Source organism: Engraulis encrasicolus, chromosome 3 (assembly GCF_034702125.1).
Source record: "Engraulis encrasicolus isolate BLACKSEA-1 chromosome 3, IST_EnEncr_1.0, whole genome shotgun sequence".
Classification (NCBI taxonomy): Eukaryota; Metazoa; Chordata; class Actinopteri; order Clupeiformes; family Engraulidae; genus Engraulis; species Engraulis encrasicolus.
In genome coordinates, this window is record NC_085859.1 from 30,442,189 (window position 1) to 30,462,733 (window position 20,545).

At 45.4% G+C, this 20,545-nt stretch overlaps 1 pseudogene; it reads right to left on the bottom strand.

Annotated features, from left to right (window-relative positions):
* LOC134444430 (netrin receptor UNC5D-like) overlaps positions 1 to 20,545 on the bottom strand; it is a 78,312-nt pseudogene that overhangs the window by 16,488 nt on the left and 41,279 nt on the right.

The following is a 20,545-nucleotide window of genomic DNA, read 5'->3' on the forward strand; positions in this document are numbered from 1 at the left end:
CAAACTACCCGGATGGCCGTTCAGGCCTATAAAAGAGCTCTGAACTTTGACCTTCAGTTCCCGCAGCAGGTGAAAGAGCTCCCTGTCTGTGGAGTCTGTGAAGCACACAGGGACACTCCCCTCCATGCCATGCTCCCAACCTCCCCCTTCTGCAACCTCACTGAGCGGACATGGAGTGGGCAGGCTCTGAGGGGATCCTGGCTGGGCATCAGGCGTTAGCCTCTCAGCTGCCAAGCTTCAAACTAGGCCACAGACTGAGATGAGAGAGAGATGGGGAGAGAGATATGGAAAGCGATGTGGTGGTGGGGGGGAATCAGAGAAAGAGAGAGAGACAGAGACAGAGAGAGAGAGACAGGCAGAGGCTGAGAGAGACAGACAGAGAGAGAGAGAGAGTCTCAGGAAGAGACCGGCAGAGAGTCCAGACCTCAGATCCCGCATACTGGTGTGTGCCAAGCATGTATTCACCCAGCTGTCTAGCAGCATGGGGTGCAGGGCTGGAGGGTAATGTATTATTTATTTTTAGGGGGTTGAGGTAGATCGTTAAGTTTCACACACGTTGAACATCGGCAGACGCTAAGGATGATGGTCTATAAAAAAAGGATGATGGTGTTTATTATGTTTGCTATTTATTTATTTGTTTATTTAGTCATGTTTCCCTTTTTTAAAATTTGTCTCTATTGTGAATGTTGTGTGATAAATGGGTTTTTGCCTCGTCTCGCTCCATTAGGAGATTATATTTATGTCTGTTTCTCGTCTTTTTTATATGAGTATGAGGAGAGTACACAACTGCAGTGGTGTTGCTGTCTAGGAGTTGTCAGATAAACTCTTAAAACTTAAAAACTGTTCTTTCAAGTTTTTTTATGTGCCCAGAAGTGGAACTTGCCAAGGGAACCTTCACTCAGCGCAGCACAATTACATTTCCACAGACATCAGCTTGAGCCCTCGCAGACACCCAATAAGCTAGAGACTCCTTTAAAGTCCTCTCCTCCTCTTACCTCCTTCACATGCCGAAGAGTAGGGAGTAAAACAATCTGATGAGAGAGAGAGAGAGAGAGAGAGAGAGAGAGAGGAGGAGGAGGAACAACAGGAGGAAGGTATCTTTGAAAGTTTGGAGAGCCACCACAAGAAGTAGAGAAGAAGGAGAAAAAAAGTTAGTGCAGAAGTGGCATGAACAAAGTTAATAAAATGGACCTCCACGCAGAAGGGATACCTTGAGGAAACGCTTCGGAATCAAGCCTCCGATTAAAAATCCCTCTGAGCCTCAGATTTCACACGCCGTGGTGCTAATGCTGAGAGACAGGGCACGTCTCGAACCTCTTGGCTTATACCATTATGCGCTACGGCGAGAGCACGCTGAAGCATTTAAGGGTTTTCAAATTAATTACCTGGAGTTGAAGTGACTACTGATCTTTCATTAGGGAGAAGACCAGAAAACACACGTTTCTGTAAATCAGGCCTGATGTTGTGTGGTTGGAAACAGGTAAGAAGTTCATCTAGGAGGAATATGAGGATAATGACTTCAGGTTTCTGAGGTGGCCCCATTTGGCTCACAGTATGCATGCGGTCAAACAGGATGCATCCCTGTTGTGATCTTGTGATTCTAAATTTACCAAAGCTAAGGAAATATTACCAGGAGAAAACAAATAAATATGTGAAGAAAGAATACCAAAAGAAGAAAAATAGAATAAATGTGATTTTTTTTTAAAATGTTAGAAAAGTAGGCCTAAATAATGAAATTAACAAAAAAGAATAGATTTGAAATGGAAATAGCATGCACTGAATGCTTGAAAACAAAGAGTATTCAACTTTGCAAAGAATCAAAGTTCATTTAAGTCTGATATAGGGCCTACTCAAATGCAGATAAAAGCATGAAGAAGCATAGAGGCAGTTGCATCATATTTTTTGTGGGTAAACGCTTCTCTTTCACAGCAAGGTGCCACTGTTTTTTTTCTTCTTTTTTGACGTCTTCTAAGGAGTTCACATAGCAAAAGGGACACAAAGGGAGAGAAAAGTCAATGGTAGACGATGAAATGCTTTCAATTCAGGTCAATTTATTTCCTTGTTAGCTTGGAAACGGGGAACAGAATTACAAAGTAGTATACATTCATCTGCAGGAGCCATACAGTAAGGGTAGCTACTACAGGAAGTCATACTGTAGACAAACTTTATGTTTGAATTCGTGATTAGCATCTTCACGAGAGACCTGGTGGAGATCTTTAGGTACTTGATGGGTGAGTTCATAACACATTCAGCAGTTGTCATAAACGGCACATAAAATATTCATGACTGATTAAATGTTTGGTAGCCTATGAATGTTACGTCATGCCATGAAACAATGTGGTAACACTTGACTTGATGTGTTCCTGCACAACATATTCAGCTGTTAAATAACATAAAGTGTTCACGAAGAGTCCACTCTCGTGGAAAATCAACTACAAGCTTTGTGGTGCCGCTATGATATAGCCTCATTTTTCGTAGTTTGGCAACGCGTGCTGTCGTCGAGAGTGAGAGAGAGGGTGAGAGAGAGCGAGTGAGAGAGTAGCGTGCATTCCGGGAGGGGAGCGCTGTCGTTGTGTCAGCTTCCTCCAACATTGTCCCTTACAACCTTAACCCTAAACCTAACCCTAACCTTAACCCTAAACTTCACCCTAAATCACTAGTTTGAAATGTTTGATTACTGTCGTTTCCAGTTAGCCTTCACTCGCGCTTGATTGTTGACGTCCGTCGGCATTACTCTTCCCCCCAGAACCAAACTAGGCTACCCCAATTGTCAGTTCCCCCTTTCGTCGCCTAACCACGAGAAACGGGGCTATTCGTAAAGGCACCACAAGGCTTTAAGTTGATTTTTTTTTCCAGTTTTTCTCGTAAGGACTTCACGAAAGGCACGAGTTACTGTTGTCACAAAGCATTTATGATTGTTTCATGACCTAGCGGACGGAAGGCAACAACTTGTGTTTTTGTGGTTTAGTTCTGAACTCTCAATGATTACTGGGGCGGGGGGGTGGGGGTACATGATTTAGTGGCATGTGTTATGCAGTGACACGTGAAGTAAAGTTCTAAAGGTTTTTAACTTGTCACATAAGATGTGGGTAACATGCAGATGACGTAGGCTATCCATAAAAAAACAAGTTACATGCACATACACATGTCTCATGAGGCTGACTGAGCAATGGTAGCTGTGATTGTTTCCTACCATGTCCCTACTTTTTGCTAATTTTATGTGCAACACAAACTGCTGGTCCCAGTACAAGCAGGAAGAAGGTTTTTGGACGAAAGCCATCAAGCTGGAGAGCTTTTCTCTTCCCAATGTGGATCGCAACTGATACCATGAGCAAAAAACTGATCGTAATTATAATCATTACCATTCAACTGTGAGAATAGTGGAAATGGTTTTGTGCCTAAAAATCCTTTCTTCCAACTGTTTATTTTCTTGGATATTCCTTTACTCCTTCACTGGCCAATCACGTGACCCAAACTATAATCATAGTTTTTAAAATCCCATTTTCCGAGGTTTCTTCATCACATCACAAGCAGAACGTTTAAATGTGCTCAGAATAAGCGTGCAGCAACGTGCAGCAGTAAGAGTGCAGCTTCACACTTTATTCTTCCTCCTGTTCAAAATACTGCTATGTCAGGGTCTCTCTTTTATCCTCCTACAAATGCCCTGCAGAGAGCGCAAATCATATGCACAACACAAGCACACACACACACGCGCATGCAAGTGCACACATGCCCATGCGTACACACGCACACACACACGCACAAACACAAACACAGAGAAGCAAAGATGAAGCATGACTTTTAATAAAGATATGCACGAAACCACCCACTAATATTATGTGGTTTATATTGTGTATGAAGACTGATTCATTATACGGCTCCTGTTTGCTCTTTGTCTCTTTGAAGTGACAACAAGTTTAGTCAAACTGACTGCTGTGTGCGTAAACCATCTCTTTGTTTGTCAAACATCCCGTGCTTACATTTTGTTGTACAATTAGGCCTACAGTATTCCTTATATGAGGAGCGAGGGAAGCAACATTGAGACGGTGACACTGAACAAAACACTTTTTTGGCCAGGATTTCCTGTCCAATCGGGTTGCTTAGGATGGGAGTCTGCAGATGAAAAGCGTTTTTTTTCCCCCTGCAGATTAATGGTCATAGAAATCAGTCGAATTACGTTCGAATTGGTCGGTTTGAGTGCTTTCAGGTGGGTTTTGAGCATTTTTGTTCTCATCTGGCAACCCAGCAGGGAGTGCTGGTCTACAACCGCACCAAGAAAGCGGGCAGCGGCAGAGAAACCACAGACATACTGTAGATACAGCATCTCATTTGGAGCTTCCTCTGACCCTCTGTGAGGGAGGGGACGGGAAGCGGGGAGAGAAGGGGGGGGGGGGTCAGGGGAGGAGAGAAGAGGAGAAATACAAAGACAAAGAGAGGTTTAAAAAGTCCTTTATTGGACCAATGTCAATAACTTAATACAAGGCTTTCAGTACGAAACAAAAAAGCAACCACATTACACAACATTCCTCTCGGTCCCTAAATACCCAGAAAGGATTTTACATAATTTACCAGTTTGTAATAGGCATATTCCATCTTTAAACTACATCTTACCACCCACGATAAAACCTCCACAGGGTCTGTTGAGCCCCCCCAAGATCTTTTATTTTTCCGGATTCACCAAATGGACAGCTTGACCGAGGCAACGAAGAAGTTGAAAAGGCACACTTCATTTTCACCTTAACCTTATAAGAAGGAACAGTAACAAAACAGGGGTGCGTTTCTCAAAAGCATAGTCGTTAGCCAGTTAGCAACTTAGGTAGTTGCCAATGGGAAATTGCATTACAAACAAAAAAGCAGCAACTACGACTTCAAGAAATGCACCCCTGTGTTGTGAGAAAGGCAGCTGCACCACATCCACCTACCCTTGTTGTAAACAAATAAAGAGTCTCTCCAGTCTTTTACAAAAAATAAACAAATTAACCACAATCTCATCCTCCCCACTGCCGGATTCAGGTGCGCTACTTGTCTATTTGTGGCTAATAACGCCATGAACTTAGCCTGGTGACACCATCCTATGTACTTCCACCCAAAGATTTTGGCTCCGCACAAAGTCTGCTAATAATGCACAATTTTAATTTGAATTTGAATGCAGAACTCCAATAAAATTAAATGGCAGAGTAAGCTCTGACCATCTCCCACCCTCCATGGAGACGGATTACTCGTAGCATTCGCCAACAATCCTCAACTGTACATCTGCAGTGCGCTTCTCCACTGGAGGCTTATACAATGACCTCCAGCACTCTCTTTGAGAGAGTCCTGACCCAAACAAACAACTCTGACCACCTCCAAGCCCCAGCTCTTCCCAAGATAGTCTGGTGCCTTACTTTAACACAGGATTCATAGAGAGCCTTCTTGCCCAAGTCTGTAAACAATCTTGGCTCTGGCACCTCTCACTGCACCAAAACCCTTCTGCTTCCCACCAGATCCGTACTGATGACGTTGCTTGTTTTCACTGGGCCGAAACGATAGGATGCCCTCCACCCCAGTGCTTCCGGTGCCTGCTGCGCTCCCAAAGCCACTCTGCAGGCCCCTTGGCAGTACTCTCTGGATCTCTTCAAGTAGTTTATCGAGGAGCCTGCACGACCTGAACCGCAGTGTCTCTCTCAGGCTGTCGGTAGACTTCCATTCGGGACCGTCCTTCACATGGGCCAGAATGGTAACTCCAGCCTTCACAAAAGAGAAAGAGAAAGAGAAGAAAGAAAAAAAGCTCTGAAATGTCAGCACGGATCCCCCTGACCCCGCTAGTAGAGCCATGTGACCCCATATCACACTAATAGACCAGGGGAGAGAAATGGGACGGGCAGGGGGCACTCCACTAGGTAGGTACAGAAGCGAACAGTGAGGGAAGAAAAGAGGGATGGGTGAAAGAAAGAGAGGAGGGGTAGGAGAAGGAATGGATGGGAATGGAAGGGGATACTCTGCTGGGGGGATATAGAAGACACTATAACAGTAAGAGAGGGAGGGAAGAAGGCAGGGAGATGCTCACCACCCCCACCCCCAACAGATCCTCCTGTGGCTGACCTCTGAGATCAGACACGGTGAGCACTTGGGAGTGTCAGCTCCTAGGACCAGCACAGATGTCACACAGTGGGGAATGCACGGACCCTGGAAGCTACGGTATATTATTTTTCTGAACCAATTTTTGACAGGAATCATAATGCAGCAGCCAGGGACGTAAAAAAAAGATAACGGTGGAGGAGCATTGGGAGGATGGGAATATTTTGGGTGGGAGTCAATGTAGATGCAGTGCTGCAGATTCGCTGACTCAACACCCCCCCCCCCCCCCCCAGCAGCACACACACCACCGACCCCACCAACCCCTACCCCACACAACCCCAGCCACCTTCCCTAGGGAATGCATAATTATGCAAACAGATGTGCCTCCATGGGTTAAAGGTATTGTTTGATATGACCTGTTAGTGACTGTGTGCTCGCCTGGTGTTTTTTTTTCGTTTTTGTTTGCTTGTTTGCAATGCTGACTCTCCTGCTGTCCTCACATTCACCGCAGATCTTGACCTGAAGGGAACCAAGTCTCGGAGGGAGGTGGGTGGGTGTCTATTTTTTTGTTTGTTTGCTGCACTTCAAGCTGAGCAATAATAACAAACAATTCGCACTCGTTCTCTTTCCGTTTGTGTTCCTAGTCTTCCCCTCTAAACATACCGTGGCCCATAAAAAAAGAGAAAAAAAGAGAAAAAGAGAGAAGAGGGGACAATGGTGAGGAAATACAGTAGGTGGGAAGCAGAAGAGATTATGAGGGGACAGGACGGAATACGGAACTGAACGGGATGGAGGAATAACTGCTGGCAAGGGAGAGGGGAGCAAGGCAGGTATTGCAACCCTGAAAAGCTTGGCCTATTTAGATGAGAATTGATGACCTGACTGGAGCAGTAGAGCTAAGTCCCCTCAAATGCCCCCACCTGCCCACTGCCCACCAGCGCACCATGGAGAGAGAGAGAGAGAGAGAGAGAGAGAGAGAGAGAGAGAGAGAGGTGGAGAGAGAAGAGAGAGAGAGAGAGGTGGAGAGAGAAGAGAGAGAGAGCAGGAGAGAGTGAGAGGGATAAGGAGAGCGATAGAGGGGGATGAGTGACTAGGCCTTGGGAGCAATCAATTGGGGGGGGGTACTGCACTGGTGGTGGTGGGGAGCAAGGTGACTCTGGGTCTGCTTGTGTGTGTCTGCTTGTGAACATATGGGTTGTTTGCAATAGCTGGTGAAGGGTAGATGGGGAGTGGGGTAGGTGTTGTGGTCAGAGGGAGGCTGGCTGGCAAAATACACCCTTCTACTTGGCCATAACAAGCTGGCCAGAATGGATCACCCTTCTCCTGCATAGCTATCACTTTTGCTGACCTAAAATTGTTATAAGGTTGGCTTGTAGCTGCTCTGTCTGCCATGCCGGAGACCCTCGACACCAGGGCCCTAAATTCACTTTTTTAATCACCAGCCAAAATGGCTAGTAGAGGTTAATCTCATTAGCCAAACACACACTGACTAATGGCTCAAAGTGGTTAGCAAGGTGGTCTTTCACCAGCATTTGGCCGTTTTGCGGGTGTCTATGTAGAGCCCTGCTCAACACTTATTTTCAAAGAATAGTCATTGCCATAGAAGACACCCCCAGTGAGATGAAACAGACACAAATGTCTCACATTCAGTATTTCTTTATAGAGTTGCTGTGCATTTATTTCCACTCTCAGCACTATCAAACAAAGACACATGTCCTCAGGCAGCCCCCAGGAGCAAGTAAACAAAGAGAGGGAGTTAAAAGCTCGGACTGAATATTGATTACTGCAGCAATATCTAATGGCCAGGCCGGTCAAAACAGAAAAATTGATCACAGTATTGGGTGGCCAGCAGGCTCCGATACAGTCCCCCACCGGTGACGTACTGTCTGTAAAGGACACATACTGTAAGTCCCGAGTGTGTTTTGCTGCCTAAGTGAAATCAAATAGTTGGGGAGATTGTGTCACATGGATATTATATGTTCTCCCAACAACACGCAGAGAGAGAGAGAGAGAGAGAGAGAGAGAGAGAGAGAGGGAGAGAGGGAGAGAGAAGAGAGAGAGAGAGAGAGAGAGAGAGAGAGAGAGAGAGAGAGAGAGAGAGAGAGAGGCCATGTCACTCACCTTGTCCGGTAGTCTTATAGTTGAAGGATTGAAAGCCCCCAGTGATGGCTGATGAGTCGATGACGTCCACTCCATACTCGCTCTGGCTCTTCCAGTAAAGGGTCACCGCCACAACAAGCACGGCCACCGCAACGACCCCGGCTGCCAGACCCGAGTAGAGGGCCACATCATTAGTGCCTTCCGTGCCTGACACAAAAAGACAGGAGAGAGAGAGAGAGAGAGAGAGAGAGAGAGAGAGAGAGAGAGAGAGAGAGAGAGAGAGAGAGAGAGGGGGGGGGTCTTGTGAGTGAAGACATCACAGTGTTTTCTTCAAAAGAAGAAGCAAAGTTAAGTTACAACAGAAACGATCTGTAAGTCAAATCACAGTCTAAAACTCAAATTTGAGAAAATGTGCAGCTCGAGCCTTCTGGTTTCTTGTTGTTTTCAGTCCTCCACAAAAGACTGAGTAGCAGCACATCATTATTGATAACTAATAACAATATTGCCAGTGCAGCACATACCTCAAAACCGAGAGCAAAATCCTCTCGACCCCCCCCCCCCCCCAAAAAAAAAAAACGTGGCTAAATAAGACAAAATCAGGTCATGCACATGTCTGGCTGTGTATTAAGATACGCCTGGCGGTTCGGAACCCATCTGGGGAGGAGAACAAGGCCCAAAACTCTCACAACTTTAATCACCGCCATGGTGGTGCGGCATGCTAACCAAACCGGAGCCAAGGAACATCTGTTCATCTGGCACGCCGACCCACTACTCCACCTCTGGGATGAGCAACGCACCTCGCCTCGCCTCAGCCCGGACCGGAGTTTGACATGGAGTTGCTGAAAGGATGCCCCTGCCCTTCCCAGAAAGCCCGGTGAGGCTTTCGGAGCCAGTAAACACACACACACACACACACACACACACACACACACACACACACACACACACACACACACACACACACACACACACACACACACACACACACACACACACACAGCATGTATGTGTGTGTGTGTGTTTGTGTCTATCTGTGGGCCGTCATAAGGTTGCACTCTCCTCTAACCTCTGCACTGGCTCTGGTCAACACTGGTCAACATATTGCTTCAGACCCTCTAAGCGCTAGTTTCGGAGGAAAATGGGAAAAAGACCAACCAGGGCCCTCTCTAACTAAAAGCAGCCTCATGCTGTGCTTGTTCAGAGTTTGCTTGAGCAAAGTTGGCACAGTCATTTTTTTTGTCAGCGCACCCCAGTTAGCGGTGGGGCAGACCACGAAGGGTGAGGGCTTAGATTCGATTTGATTGGGATCACAGTAGAGAGCGGCGGGCCACTACCAGACAAAGCAGCAGAAAGTGCCAGGCTAATAAAGTCGCCGCAAATGAACGCGGTGTTGGAGGGGCAGAGTGCACCATGAGCACCTGACTGTCATTTACAAAGTGTCACCGCCGCCACAATTGAGAGACACAAACCCCTCCCACCTCACCCCCTCTACACACACACACAGTCCTTGCAGCCTCACACTGCCAAAAACGTGGTGGTGGAAGTGGTAGTAGTGGGTAGGCCTGCACAATTAATCGAAAATAATCGAAAATCGTGATAAATTCGTGAAATCGCAGTTGTGATTTCAATCGTGATTTAATCGTGGCAGTAGTGACCTACCTTTGAGAGCGTCCTTGAAGCACGAACATACTGACAGGCTGGTGTTTCTAGCCAGAAATCTGTCCACCTAAGTTTCATGCTATTGCCTTTACATAATTATTACAATTCATTTTATTTTTGCTCATCCTGTATATAATTCATTCTTGGTTATATTCCATCTTGTTATATATTTTTTTTAAATCTGCAAAAAATCTATAATTGGGATTAATAATCGTGATTACAATTTTCACCAAAATAATCGTGATTAAATTTTTTCCATAATCGTGCAGCCCTAGTAGTGGGTAGGAAACAGCTGGATTCACACCGCAACTTCTTAAACGGGCTAATATGCTATAATCACACCCCATTAATTCAACAACATGCAGCACATGTTTACTTGCCACAGTCACCCCACTCAATCTGAGGAGAGAGAATCTGCCATGGCTGGCTGGCATTTGCAGCAGAGCCGAACAGAAAAAAAAATGAGGAAAGTAATTTCTGGGGGGGAAAAAAATATGGGTACCTGCGTATTCCTCTGAGGGGAGAAGAGATGGAGTCGGAAACCCCGAACTGACAGATATTTTAATGACAAATTAATAAGGGACTGATTTGGTCTGGAGGACAATTTAGACTTGGGTCTGCTTGAAATAGGACGGTCTCCATCAGGTTTTTTTACTCTGGTCGCTTATGCACATAATATGATGTAAAGAGGGGTCATCATGCAGTGAAAGGAGAACGCCATCTCCAGAGGAATGGATATGGTAACATTAATATTGCACCATGGAACACAATGCATGCATCAAGAGACACTCACTTTGAGGTTTTACATCATGCAGCAGCTTTCGATCTGCAGAGACAGAGAATGGAGCAGAAAGAAAGGAACAGTGAGAGAAGAGGAAAGAGGGACAGAAGTGACAGAGTAAGAGAGAAGGGGAGAGAGTGTGACAGGGGGTGAGAGAAAGAGAAAGAGAAAGATAGAGATGAGATTAAAGTCCGTCCCTTTGTCAATTAACCATGTTGGTTTTTCTATCCAGATCACACAATGTGGGGATGTCCAGCAGCTGCTGTCTTTGCCAACAGACGCCATGCACAAGGCCTAATTCACATTCACAGCTGTTGGTGTGAAAGGCAGAGAAGAACACACCGGCCGAAACTAAGCAGAAAGACCTCAATCGTCTCGCTGCCGTTCCGTGACGCTCTAGTCTGAATCTGGCCTAAGGATGCATGGCACCGCTAAAAAGTCCACAGGGACAGATGTGACTTGAGGATTGCAAGATACACCTAAAATAGATTCTCTCAGAGGTGTTATACAATTCAGGCAGAGTATTTTAAAGAAATGAAAAAGAGGAGGAGTTCAATGATAAAAACCAAAATGTATGCACGTATGTAACCTGTTTTAGTTTCTGTCTTTGAGCCAATCTCTAATTCAACCCCAGTGGAGTTATTTTTGAGTCATTAAGATGTGGGTCTCTCTTGCATCATAAGAAATGTGTGCCACTGGGATTTCAAGACAGATCAATTGACATCTAGGGTGATGATGATGATGATGATGATGATGATGATGATGATGATGAAAAGGTATTTGATGGGCTGCAGAGATGATTGCAATAATGGTGATGGTTTATTGGGAGTGTGAGTATTTGGCAAATGATGACACAGGTGGTGAGTGATAATGATGTTAATGGCACTGGGAAAAAAGCCAAACACGGCAACATTACCGTACAGACACACCAGGGGAGAAAAAAGCTACAAAGAGTCGCTGGGCTGTTTTTAAATGAAGCCAATTTGGATTGGAAAATTCTTTCTCTGCATTTATCCTATTTGGACTAGTGAATCACACTGAAGTACACCCACTAGTCCGTAGCCGTGGGCTGCCAGCTGAGTGGCGCCCGGGGAGCAGTGTGGGGGTTAGGTGCTTTGCTCAAGGGCACTTCAGCCGTGGTTCGGTCGGGCATTGAACCGGGAACCCTTGGGTTGCAAACCCAGTGCTCTAACCACTGAGCCACGACTGCCCCACGACTCATGTAAGAGTGACATGAGCGATAAAAGCAACAGCATATGAGTGTTAAAAGCAGAATGCAAGCATTCCGACATTCCAATTGGCTGCGGTGTCTGTTTCCGAACCGCATCATAACTCATTGCCGTAATATTCGCTGAATCCAACGACAAACTTTCGCTCGTGTCGCTCAAAGCGCTTCTTGCTGTCCATATTGCTTTTGTCTCTTTTGCCGCCAGCTCCTCTACACAAAGTCAATTACTTCATTCGTCATTGCCACTCTTGCTGCGTTTGGTGTGGTTGCACGGTTAGACACCCCTTTCCCTTCCAGAAACAGAAAAGGAAAAGACAGTTACATTTTACTTAACTGTTCCTGCTACATTAATTAGGTAGGTACGGTTTACCAAAATATGTGACAGAAGGAAACATTATGTAACTAGAAATGCACCCAGAGTGTGCAGACCTCCGCCATGGACGTTAAGTTTGTTTTTAAACACATAGGCCTACAGGGGGTCCGCTCATTTTTCCGACGCACCATTGGTCCGATGCGTCAATGTTCCGAACATTTCCCATTGATCCTACAGCACTTAGTCTCAGATAACTTTTTACCAATTAAATGAAACCCTTTGTCCCGACAGTCCAATGTTCCGACCAAAAGCTGCTTTAGATCACCGTCATCTCTGAAGCCTGCGCAGTGGTCATGCTGCTGTCTGTGACAGGTTAGGTTTAGGGAAAGTTTTGGTCAAAATGTAAAACTCAGAAACATTGCAATAGCCTATGACAGGTTAGGGTTAGGAATGGTTTTGGGTAGGGCACAATTGTAAAACTTGGCAACAGACTCAGACGGCATCTATGTGCTCGTCGCAGCGCATGCAGCTGAAGTCTACTTGGCACCGGGAAAAGCAGGACATACAACCTGGGATGATGACCAACCCCAAACAGCCATTGGTCGGAACATTGAGCTGTCGGAGCAAAGGATTTAATTTAATTATTTCGAGTTAGTGGGCTGTAGGATTAATGGGAAATTTTCGGAATATTGACGAATCGGACCAAAGGGGTGTCGGAAAAATGACATGCTACCGGCCTACAGTAGGATATTTGTGTCATGCTGTGGTCATTTATGCAGGTTTATACACACCATTAGTGTGTCCAGATAATTAAACAGTCAAGTTGTAACTAGATTATCTGTTTTTTTTATACTTACCATGTCCTTGATTAACTGTGGTCTGTTTTGTTCACCTGTGTGATTGTGGTATTGGCAAAGTGCTACATGCTATAGGCCTATTGTGAACTTACTATGCACTGTCCTAAATGCACTTATTGAAGGTCAGAAGTTGCTGGTCACATTGTTAAACGGTTTTGATGATTGGCAGCATGCCCGTATTACCATTTAAAATTTCACAGCTATTTCATATCACACTTTAAAGACTAAGTGGAATTATGTATCAGCCTAATCCAGCCTTGTGCTAGGCTACAAGATAAAAAATAAACCTGCTTTGAAAACTTGTGATTACGCGCTTATAGAACTATTAGTGATTAAGGGAATGTAATGACCAACAAAACTGAAACAACCACAGACAACCGTATCTGGTTAGGCCTATTTTTTGCCTACGATGGTTGTCATGGGCTAGGCTGGTTCTTCTGTCGGCTGAAGCGTGAAGCGGCATTTCCTAGAAAAATCACTCACCTAATCAGTATAGGCATTGCCTTGCTGTCGGGCTTTGTGGTCCATCTCGCAACTGGGGTTAAATTGAGTGAAGTTTAATGAATTTGACCAGCATTGTGAACTTACACAGCCACAAATTCCATTTTTTTTTGCGATGGTACTTAATTAATTTGACATCACTGTCAACCAGAATTCTCTGCGGTCACTGTCCATCTCGCAGCAGTGCACTTCCACCTCACACATAGGCCTTAGGCAGCGTTAGGCCTAATTAATTTCGCAGGACTGTTTGTTAACTTCAACGAGGGTGTAGCCAAAAGGGTGCCTGCTGATGAGCAACTTTTTAGGTTGATAGCACTGGTTTTGGAGCTGGCGTCAAAGGGGACAGTCCGTTTCCTTATTGCTTTGGCGCAGCCTAGGCACACCCGATTGGAATATTAGCCGGTGCTCGGCTATTATGCATGCTGTCGGGCTTTCTGATCTCTGTCCATCTCGCAAACAACTTGGGGATAACTGTAAATGTAGCGAAGGGGATGTAATGAATTTTACCAGCATTGTGAACGTAGCCTACAGTCATAAATTATTTTGGCAACGGTAGCCTAATTAATTCGACAGCATTGTGAACAAGGGTGCCTGCTGATGAGCAACTTTTTAGGTTGATAGCACTGATTTTGGAGCTGGCGTCAAAGGAGACAGTCCTTTTCCTTATTACTTTGGCGCAGCCTAGGCACACCCGATTGGAATATTCGCCGGTGCTCGGCTATTATGCATGCTGTCGGGCTTTCTGATCCCTGTCCATCTCGCAAACAACTTGGGGTTAACTTTAAATGTAGCGAAGGGGATGTAATGAATTTTACCAGCATTGTGAACGTACAGTCATAAATTATTTCGGCAACGGTAGCCTAATTAATTCGACAGCATTGTGAACCTAAGTCACAGTCCACAACAGCATTGTGAATTTGCACGAATTGTCCATCTCGCAACAGCATTGTGAAGTTTTGAATGCAAGTAATTCGACAGCATTATCAAAAAAACATAACCTCCTTGGCGGAGGTAATTATTATTAAGACCCATGTGGAATATTTGCTCGTGCTCAGTCAGAGGTGGACCATAACACTAGAGTGAACCCCGCCCCCCCTTTTCAGGCAATCCGTGTTATGTTCCACATCCATGTGCTCAGTGCTCACCCGGCCACCTTGTGGCAGGCTGTGAAATAGCAGTGCGAACATACAATAACGAACACACACACAAACCCAGGCGATCACATAACCTCCTGGCGGAGGTAATTATGTAAACTGCACTGTAACATAGGTGTAGGGTTCGGGTTAGGTATACAGTAAGTACATAGAATTACATATTGATAAATGTAGTAGTTATGCTAAAAGAGAGACTGCAAAATAAAGTGTCAGGGAAAAGAACTAATAAAAGTAAAGGGACGACGGAAAAAGGAGAGAGAGAAGAAGAAGCACTCACTCTCAGGACACAAGCCTCCTGTGCAGTTCTCCATGGTCTGTGCCTCGCCCTCGCACATCTTGCCGCGGTGGTGGGGAGCAGGGTTGGTGCACTCCCGCACCCGCTGCCTCTCGCACTGGACACTGCAGATGCTCCACTCCCCCCACTCCTCCCAGCCGCCGCCCACTGAGGAGCAAGGAGCAAAAGAGGAGATGGTAGTGTTCAGGGACCAAGGTTGCTGGAACGAGTTTTGAAGTGGTGGTGCATTTTTTTTCCTTGATTCTTTACATCTTAACAATGTTACTGCTGATACACTCCAATCATTTGTCTCCACTCATTGTAGTAAAATGTGAGGAAGCCTAATTTAGGGAGCCCAAAAGTGGGGATGCCAATGCACCACTGCATCCCTCTTTCCGGCACCAACGCCATGGACACTGCACTGACTGCACATCTGTTCACTGACCCTTTCACAATGCTCAGTCACATTTCGTTGTGGTTACATGACGTACTGTATGTTGCTGTGCAAATGCACCCACAAATAATCCTAAAGCATGCATAAACAACAGTAGTGGTAGCGGCATCCAATGTCTAAAAATGTAACTTGTACACTCTAAGAAGTAGTGTCAGAAATTACTCAATATGTGTACTCATGGGACAACCCATTTGAATGTGTGTGCTCAGGGACAACACATGTTGTGTCAATTCTTAGAAAGGGGTTATAATAGTGTAAGACCAATGAATCAATGACGTAAAAACTATTTTTGTGTAATATTCAAACCACAGTCCTGGTTTGTGATGAGTATTTGGCTACATTGTACATTTAAAAATACATTTACGATAAGAATTATTAATGTGCAATTTTTAACACAAAATGTGTCAGACACAGCATTTTTACGGAATAATACACGTGTTATGTCGCATTTCACACACTATGTGTTACAATCACCTTAACACAGTGCATGTGTCAAAAGTGACACAATCCTTCTTAGAGTGTAACTTCCTGAAAGGTTGTTGTGTTCTTGTATTCATGAAGCATGCGGATTGGTGGTCTTACCAAGGCAGAGCGCGTTGCATGTGATCTTTTGTACAGACATGCCCTCGCAAAAGGAGCCTCCATTCAGCGGGGCAGGGTTGGTGCAGGTGCGAGTGCGCTTCTGAATGCCGCGGCCGCAATGTACATTACACGCCGACCACTCGGTCCACAAAGACCATCCACCATTTACTGCCGTGTTTGGAAAGAGGAGAGTGGGGGGTGGGGGGGGGGAGAGATTGAAAACAACCATTTACATAGTGAATTAGTTCAAAAGAACCAAAGAAAACGGCCATGTCTCAGGCAATTTTCCTGAGCTTTATTCTATGATACTTCATTCAGTGTTCATCTTACAAAGGAAACTACAAGTGCTCAATAGGGCTCGGCTGCACAGGCTTTTACCAAGTCTTTTCTCTCCTTTGTAGGAGCACAGCACACCCACTTGTTTGGACAGTTCGCATCATCTTTAAAAGCCCTAATTGATTCTTGAGTCCATTAAGTGGTTTTGCAGTGTTTCTTTATGTCTATTATTTTTTTCCAACACTGCAGAGCATTCCATGTTGAAAACCATTGCAACATGCAGGGCTGGACTGACCATCTTAGTGGGCATATCCTGGTGGACCCCACACTCTCGTGGGCCCCTATTTTCAGAAATGGAAAAAAGAATAAAAAAAAGAAAAACACATTTCTGAAAATAGGGGCCCACACAGTCAGAACAGTCAGTTCTGTACCACTAATTATGAGGGCCCCCTTTCAGCCAGAAGTGCCCGGGCCCTATTTCTTCCCAAGTCCAACCCTGGCAACATGCATCTGCTTGAAGGCTTCCAAAGTGATGAATCATTAATGGTGAACGCTGCTTTCAACGAGATTAAGACACAGAGGATTATTCCCTTCCATAAAACACAGGCCGACTTTTAATGAGCGTCTCAAATTGAGTCGCCATAATGCAAGACATGAAGACGAGAGGCCCCTCCTCAGAGGAACACAGTGGAAAAACATCACAGCGCCGCTTAGGCGCTTAGAAGAAGAACATTATGAGCCCTTAGCTCAGCTCAGCTCATCTCTTCTTTACTCTGTCTCAGAAGAAGATAAAAACCAGACAAAACCAATCAACCATCGCCACCACATCAACAAAGGGCACAGAAAACAGTTTTGGGGGTCGTGTGAGGGTGGTTGAAGAGGGATAAGCTGGTTGTATTAATGTGTACAGTACACGATGTTTGGATTCTTTTGTTATTAATAATATTGTTCAATACAGTCACACCTAATACTCATTTTCAGTCAAAATTGAGTTGAAACCAGTTTCGAATCCTGGCCAGGGTCATTTCCCAGCCCTGCCCTGTCTCTCCCTCACAGACATTTCCAGTCTTCTCTCTATTGTCCTACATACATACATTCCTCTGTAACTTCTGATTGTTTGGAAACTGCTGTCACTATCTGTCAATTACCTATAGGTACAAAAGGCCCAGAAATATCTCAATTAATTAGAATTCAAATTGATGAGGGAAAGGCAGGAGGAAGAGAGCATTGCTCACCGAAGACCACCACGGTGGCAGTGGCGCTGCGTCTCTTAGCCACGATGTTGCTGGCCAGGCAGGTGTAGTTGCCGGAGTCGGAGAGGCGCGCCTCGTGGATGATGAGGTCGTGGTCGGCGTGCGTGTCGATGTTGTCGTCCGTGACCGAGCTCACCGGCTCCTCGTTCTTCAGCCACTGCACCTGTCAAGGGGGTTGACAGGATGGGTAGAGGGGGGAGGTGGAGGGGTGGAGGGATGTCAGGGTCGGTGGGGAGAGGAGGAAGGTGGTGGTGGAAAGAGGAAGGGACAAGGAGCTTAGCACAGGTCATGAAGGTAGAAATTAGCGTGGGTTGTTACCAATTACCAGACGCTGAGCTGAGACAGAGGGTGGGAAACTAATTATGAAGTGCAAACTTAGCTTTGCTTAACTGCCTCCGGCCACGCTTACAGAGAGCTGCGTCAGTGGCTTTGCAAATTGCAGTCTTCCTGTTATGGGCAAAGGCGTTATGAACTTGGCCAAAGACTTTAGAGAGAGTGGGGAGGGTTTGTGAGGACAGACTGCCAGAATTCATTCTTTATTACTCTGACTTCCTTTCTTTTTTTGTCTCTCTCTCTTCTTTGCCCCCCTTTTATATTACATTGCATTACATAACATTTAGCAGACGCCTTTGACCAAAGTGACTTATAAGGAGAAAGTATAAGCAAGAACAGGGTAAGGCACAGTGTACAGTTGCAACACTGACAGCATTGTCCAACACAAGTAAAGAGGAAGGATGAAGCAAAGAATAAGATGCATTCGAAAGTGGCAAAAGGTAAACAAAGACACAAAGGCACTGTGTGCCGTTGCAACACTGACAGCATAGTTCAACACATGGTAAAAGTTGCAGAAAAAATAATAAGAAGGGTAACAAGGCATTTTGGATAATAAACAAAGGCATTTAGGTGCAGTGTACAGTTGCAACACTGACAACAATGTCCAACACACATAGGAGGGGAGCTGTGGTGCAGTCACTCGCTTCCTGTCACCATCTCAGACTGTCCTATCAAATAAAGGCATAAAAGCCCCTAAAAATATATTTATAAAAAAACAATGTCCACCGTAAAAGCTCAGGAAAGAGGCTAAAAAAGAGGCCCTCCTCTTATTCTGTCTCACAAATGCACGCCACCCACGTCTGCAGACCCACTATTGAGACCGTGCATGGATTTTTATTTGCCATCCCGCAACCCTCTCCGCAACGATCACACAAAATGAAAAAAAAAATGCTTGCATTCATCTACATTTACTCTTTTTCCCCTGTGACAGGCCAATTTGAATCATGTGCTCTTTAATCTTGATTGGCTGTTCGGCATCACATCTCTTTGAGAGACCGCCACGCTTCATGGTCATTGATCTTTCCCCACTGCCGCATGCTTTCATAGTTGACCAGAACAAACACGCACGTACACGGATACAAACACACAGACAGACGTAAAGAGCGCAAGAGTGGAGGAGTGTAATCATTTTACTGACATGGCGAGGATCACAGGCCTGTTCAGTTTAATACAGCACAAGATAATCCTCATAAGCAGCTGCATGGAGCTGTCACAGAACTCTTTTACTAAATAACACACACACACACACACACACACACACACACACACACACACACACACACACACACACACACACGCACACGCACACACACACACGTACATACCCACTCACATACACAAGTAAATGTACAGTAGCCTATATAGGTGTACTGACTTACACACAAACATACACACATTCTGACTGACTCTCTCTCTCTCAGACACACACACACACACACACACACACACACACACACACACACACACACACACACAGACGTTAGACACATTAAAAAAAACGTATACACACATCTACAGACATTTGCACATGAAAACACAAGCATACACACACTTGCACACATTCACACGCGCGCACACACACACACACGCACACAATCATCTCAGGATAACAACAACAACATGACGCACTGCCGCCGCTGCCACCAAATGAGCCCGCCCGACCCCAGCGGGGCTGAGCAGCGGGAGCAAGAGTGTTTTGCTCATTTGGTGCATGGCTGTGATGCCATTAGGGAAATTTGCCAGTTAAAAAGAAGGCAATTAATTGGGCCGCTTACAATCAGGCGTCTGCCTGCACTGAATGGCAAGAGCTGAGAGCTGAGAGTTGAGCTGAGAGGAGAGGAGAGCACTCTCAGAACTGCTCTGAATTCTGCGCCTGCCACGCCGCCCCCCCCCAGCCCCACCCTCCTGCCGGCATGCCCCCCCACACACACACGGCCCCACCATAATGATGAAAACACAAACCCCAATGATCAGACGAACGAAGCGACGAGCACGGACCAAAATGGAAAATGAACGGAAAGAGGGACAGACAGGCAGGGAGAGAGGAAGAGAAAGAAAGAAAGAAAGAAAGAAAGAAAGAAAGAAAGAAAGAAAGAAAGAAAGAAAGAAAGAAATGAAGGAGGAACATAGGATGACAGAATGAATGATAGGCAGAGAGAAGAAGAAGAAAGAAACAAAGAAACAAAGAAACAAAGAAGAAGGAAAGACGGAGGGGACAATTATGAATAAGGCCGCTAAGTGTGTGGCAGCGGATGTGAGAGATGAATTGGCTAATTGGCACATTTGTTTCAATTAGAGCACGGCCATCAGTGTTAGGCTCTGCGGAGAGGAGGGGGGGCACATGAGGATCCTGTAACTTCATCACCACAACCAGTGGCGTAACTATCGGTAAGCAGGGACTGCAGTTGCTTACGGGCCCACGAGTTCTCAGGGGCCCCTTTGAGGACGCCTAGTGGGCCCCCAGTGGGCCCCCATTGGTACTGGGGACTAGAATGTCTCTGCACACGCAGAAAATTCCCCTGTAACACTTCTAATTCACAGATGTTGACCGGACCGAATTTATATCACAACAGATGCCACCGTCCAACATGATGGTGTGCCGTTTAAACACGACACCAATGGCAAAGCCATGCTACTATTAATACTGTGCTAATAACTGTGTTCAGTTCATTAGACGGTTCTTTAAAAATACAGTCATATAATATGTTTCAAACTGCAATAAA